This window comes from Rhinatrema bivittatum, chromosome 19 (assembly GCF_901001135.1).
Source record: "Rhinatrema bivittatum chromosome 19, aRhiBiv1.1, whole genome shotgun sequence".
In the NCBI taxonomy this organism is placed as follows: domain Eukaryota; kingdom Metazoa; phylum Chordata; class Amphibia; order Gymnophiona; family Rhinatrematidae; genus Rhinatrema; species Rhinatrema bivittatum.
This window is the reverse complement of record NC_042633.1, coordinates 24,958,748-24,964,785: the sequence shown is the minus strand read 5'-3', so window position 1 is coordinate 24,964,785 and position 6,038 is coordinate 24,958,748.

Genomic DNA, 6,038 nt, shown 5'->3' with positions numbered 1-6,038 from the left:
TCAGCCGAGCCATCACAATGGTTTACAAATTTTTAAAAGGAAATACATAAGTTAAACACATATAGAGATAATAAACAATTAAAACCTAAACTATCATTAATTAAAAGGAGTAGAAGAAAGTTCTTACACAAATAGATAAAAAAAAAAACAAAACCTAATAAAATGATCAAAATAAGAAATATAGAAAGTTAAAATTAGAACGCTATCTCATTTTTCAACCATATATACCTTTCCAAACAACCAAATTTTAGTTCCTGTTTGAACTTCTTAAAATCAGCTTCCAAGCTCAGGACCGTGGGTAATGCATTCCATAATTTTGGCCCAGCGCGCAACATCGCTCTTTCTCTGACTTGCCTAAAATGGGCAGAGTGTACAGTAGGTATTGAGAGTGGGCCTTTATTCACAGACCTTAGATTTCTTTGACGAACATGAAGCCTAATTGCTGCATTAAACCAGTCCACTTGTTCTCCATAGATTAATATGTGTACAGTACAGAGTGTTTTAAATTGGATACACCTCGGATCAGCACAGAGAATGCTTAGGTGTGAGGGTAAAGCCTGGGATCAGCACAGAGAATGCTTAGGTGTGAGGGGTAAAGCCTGGGATAAGCACAGAGGATGCTTAGGTGTGAGGGGTAAAGCCTGGGATAAGCACAGAGGATGCTTAGGTGTGAGGGGTAAAGCCTGGGAAAAGCACAGAGGATGCTTAGGTGTGAGGGGTAAAGCTTGGGATCAGCACAGAGAAGGCTTAGGTGTGAGAGGTAAAGCCTGGGATAAGCTCAGAGGATGTTTAGGTGTGAGAGGTAAAGCCTGGGATAAGCACAGAGGATGCTTAGGTGTGAGGGGTAAAGCCTGGGATAAGCACAGAGGATGCTTAGGTGTGAGAGGTAAAGCCTGGGATAAGCACAGAGGATGCTTAGGTGTGAGAGGTAAAGCCTGGGATAAGCACAGAGGATGCTTAGGTGTGAGGGTAAAGCCTGGGATAAGCACAGAGGATGCTTAGGTGTGAGGGGTAAAGCCTGGGATAAGCACAGAGGATGCTTAGGTGTGAGGGGGTAAAGCCTGGGATAAGCACAGAGGATGCTTAGGTGTGAGGGGTAAAGCCTGGGATAAGCACAGAGGATGTTTAGGTGTGAGGGGTAAAGCCTGGGATAAGCACAGAGGATGCTTAGGTGTGAGAGGTAAAGCCTGGGATAAGCACAGAGGATGCTTAGGTGTGAGGGTAAAGCCTGGGATAAGCACAGAGGATGCTTAGGTGTGAGGGTAAAGCCTGGGATAAGCACAGAGGATGCTTAGGTGTGAGAGGTAAAGCCTGGGATAAGCACAGAGGATGCTTAGGTGTGAGGGTAAAGCCCGGGATAAGCACAGAGGATGCTTAGGTGTGAGGGGTAAAGCCTGGGATCAGCACAGAGAATGCTTAGGTGTGAGAGGTAAAGCCTGGGATAAGCACAGAGGATGTTTAGGTGTGAGGGGTAAAGCCTGGGATAAGCACAGAGGATGCTTAGGTGTGAGAGGTAAAGCCTGGGATAAGCACAGAGGATGTTTAGGTGTGAGGGGTAAAGCTTGGGATCAGCACAGAGAAGGCTTAGGTGTGAGAGGTAAAGCCTGGGATAAGCTCAGAGGATGTTTAGGTGTGAGAGGTAAAGCCTGGGATAAGCACAGAGGATGCTTAGGTGTGAGGGGTAAAGCCTGGGATAAGCACAGAGGATGCTTAGGTGTGAGAGGTAAAGCCTGGGATAAGCACAGAGGATGCTTAGGTGTGAGGGTAAAGCCTGGGATAAGCACAGAGGATGCTTAGGTGTGAGGGGTAAAGCCTGGGATAAGCACATAGGATGCTTAGGTGTGAGGGGTAAAGCCTGGGATAAGCACAGAGGATGCTTAGGTGTGAGGGTAAAGCCCGAGATAAGCACAGAGGATGCTTAGGGGTGAGAGGTAAAGCCCGGGATAAGCACAGAGGATGCTTAGGTGTGAGGGGTAAAGCCTGGGATAAGCACAGGATGCTTAGGTGTGAGGATAAAGCCTGGGATAAGCAACTCCTTTTCAACTCCTTGAAGAAAGGCACTAGATCCATTGTGAAAAGTCTCCAGATTGGGTAAAAAGTAGCTAAAACCATGCTGTGGTGTCAGCGTAGCTGGTGAGCCTATGACTGGTGTGGAAAAAGAGGGGTGGATCACGTTCACACACATTCATGTGCTCTCTCGGAAACTGACATTCTGTCAGTCACACGCACTTTCTTATACACTCGTGCACTGTCAGACACGCTTTCTCAGATACTCGGACACACACACACACACACACACACGCTCATGTGCTCGCTTAGTGAGTGTCCCAGCTCTGGACTGGCTGCCCACAATCCTGGAAACTCTCAGGAATTCCCCCTGAGAAAATCTGCCACAGTTGCAGGGTCTCAGGGGAAACACGGGAAATCTCAGGGCCTCTCTGTGTGCCCGCTCAGCCGCCCCCCTTCCTCTGTAAGCCTGCAGAGAAGGGTGAGGCCGGAGCAGTCACTGCAAGCAGCATGGGGGGGGGGGGGGGGGGGGGGGGAGAAACTGGAGAGGGTCTGCAATACACACCCAACTCAGTCTGCAGCTGTGCGTGCAGGACCTGGGAATCCCTTAGCTAAGGGTAGAGTGAGGATGCATAAGTCATGGAGCAGAGACTTATAGGAGGAGGGAGAGACGGAGGGAAATATGCATAAGTGATGGTGGTGGGTGGGAGAAAGAGAAACGGCATGGGGGGTGGTGGAAGAGGAAACGCTGATAGATATTATTCCATTGCTTCCCTGGCCCCCCCATCATCTGCTAATCAATGGCAATCTCAGGGTGAGCACAACTCAAATGTTCCCAGGCATGGCTATCCAAGGGCACGATGGCATCATCATGTAAAGTCCTGCACCTGCTGCCAGCCCTTATCTAGCCTGCAACAGCCACCTTTCCACCCCCTCTCAGGGGCGGATTGGCCTATCGGGGGGATCAGGCATCCCCTGGTGGGCTGGTGGCACTGGTCACATGGTCTTCATGTCAGCGCCTGCTGAGGTGAAGCCGCAGAACAAGGCCTTGGGGGGGGGGGGGAGCCGCGACCAAATTCAACCTGTTGGGGCCCGAGGGAGGTCTCAGCAAGGCCGCAATGGAGCCCAACCTGACCTGGCCTGAGGGAGGGACTCGGTGGGACCACGACGGAGCCCAATCCACTGCGGCCAGAAGAAAGACACATTTGGCAGTAGCAGAGTGGCCTCCTCCCACCTCTTGCACCAGATAAGGAGTATCGCAGGTACAGCCAAGGTGCAGAAGAAAGGAGGATGCCCGAGAGGGGTCTCGTGTGTGTGTGTGTGTGTGTGTGTGTGTGTTTGTATAATAGAAAGAGCTTGCATGTGTGTATGAGAGAGAGAGAGTCTGCGTATGTGCATGAGTGTCTGCGTGTGTATGAGGTAGTGAGAGCTCACATATGTGCATGAGAGCCTTTGGATGTGTATGAGAGAGAGAGTGTGTGTGTGTGTCTGGCATGTATGTATGAGAAACAGCCTGAATGTGTATAAGCGAGAGAGAGCTTGTGTATGAGGTAATGAGAGCCTTAGGATGTGTACGAGAGAGAGCCTGTGTGTGTGTGTGTGTGTGTGTGTGTGTGGCATGTATGTATGAAAAACAGCCTGAATGTGTATGAGAGAGAGAGAGCCTGTGTATGAGGTAATGAGAGCTCGCATATGTGCATGAGAGCCTTTGGATGGTACGAGAGAGAGCCTGTGTGTGTGTGTGAGCCTGGCATGTATGTATGAGAAACAGCCTGAATGTGTATGAAAGAGAGAGTGCCTATGTGTCTGAAGGAGAGAGAGGGAAAGGATAAAGATTGTGTGGCCCCCTTTACCCAAATCCACAACAATCTCTGGGAGATCAAAAGATGCCAGGGATTTATTTATTTAATGGTATGGAGAGCTGGAGATTTTTAATTATTTAATTCTTTCTTATTTTAAATTTGGGGGTATTATTTCATGTGTCTGCTGTTTTAACATTTTTATTGGTGTCTGGGAAATATTAGAAAAGATTTCTGTGACTTTTTAAATCATTAGGGGGCCCAATATTGAAAGATGGCCGTTTAAGTAACTTGGCCGGATATAACTTATCCGGCTAAATTACACAGTAGATTCAGTGGCACAGCTATGTCGCTGCATGTGCATGTATATATTTGTACTTAGCCAGATAAGTTATAACCATCTAACGTGGCTGGTTAACTTATGCGGCCAGGACTGAATATTGCTCCTTAGCTGCACAAGTTATGTGGCAAATGTCACTCCACCCACAACTTATGCAGCTAACATTTTAGCCTTATATGGGATTTATGTGGCTAAGCAGCAGCCGCTAAATGTAAGCGCATATTCAGCGGGCGCTACTTAACCAAAAAAGGCCTACTTATATTGGGCCCCCCCCCCCCCCCTATGTTTGTCAGCTGCTTTAATATATTAATTCTTTTTATGGTTTTAATATTATGAATGATGTCTTATAATCTCTTGATTTTAAGAACATAAGGACTTAAGAACATGCCATACTGGGTCAGACCAAGGGTCCATCAAGCCCAGCATCCTGTTTCCAACAGTGGCCAATCCAGGCCATAAGAACCTGGCAAGTACCCAAAAACTAAGTCTATTCCATGTAACCATTGCTAATGGCAGTGGCTATTCTCTAAGTCAACTTAATAGCAGGTAATGGACTTCTCCTCCAAGAACTTATCCAATCCTTTTTTAAACCCAGCTACACTAACTGCACTAACCACATCCTCTGGCAACAAATTCCAGAGTTTAATTGTGCGTTGAGTAAAAAAGAACTTTCTCCGATTAGTTTTAAATGTGCCCCATGCTAACTTCATGGAGTGTCCCCTAGTCTTTCTACTATCCGAAAGAGTAAATAACCGATTCACATCTACCCGTTCTAGACCTCTCATGATTTTAAACACCTCTATCATATCCCCCCTCAGTCGTCTCTTCTCCAAGCTGAAAAGTCCTAACCTCTTTAGTCTTTCCTCATAGGGGAGCTGTTCCATTCCCCCTTTATCATTTTGGTCGCCCTTCTCTGTACCTTCTCCAGTGCAACTATATCTTTTTTGAGATGCGGCGACCAGAATTGTACACCGTCTTCAAGGTGCGGTCTCACCATGGAGCAATTATAGAGGCATTTATGACATTTTCCGTTTTATTCACCATTCCTTTTCTAATAATTCCCAACATTCTGTTTGCTTTTTTGACTGCCGCAGCACACTGAGCCGACGATTTCAATGTGTTATCCACTATGACACCTAGATCTCTTTCTTGGGTTGTAGCACCTAATATGGAACCCAACATTGTGTAATTATAGCATGGGTTATTTTTCCCTATATGCATCACCTTGCACTTATCCACATTAAATTTCATCTGCCATTTCGATGCCCAATTTTCAAGTCTCACAAGGTCTTCCTGCAATTTATCACAATGTGCTTGTAATTTAACTACTCTGAACAATTTTGTATCATCTGCAAATTTGATTATCTCACTTGTCGTATTTCTTTCCAGATCATTTATAAATATATTGAACAGTAAGGGTCCCAATACAGATCCCTGAGGCACTCCACTGACCACTCCCTTCCACTGAGAAAATTGTCCATTTAATCCTACTCTCTGTTTCCTGTCTTTTAGCCAGTTTGCAATCCATGAAAGGACATCGCCACCTATCCCATGACTTTTTACTTTTCCTAGAAGCCTCTCATGAGGAACTTTGTCAAATGCCTTCTGAAAATCCAAGTATACTACATCTACTGGTTCACCTTTATCCACATGTTTATTAACTCCTTCAAAAACGTGAAGCAGATTTGTGAGGCAAGACTTGCCCTGGGTAAAGCCATGCTGACTTTGTCCCATTAAACCATGTCTTTCTATATGTTCTGTGATTTTGATGTTTAGAACACTTTCCACTATTTTTCCTGGCATTGAAGTCAGGCTAACCGGTCTGTAGTTTCCCGGATCGCCCCTGGAGCCCTTTTTAAATATTGGGGTTACATTATTGCTTGATAGAAACA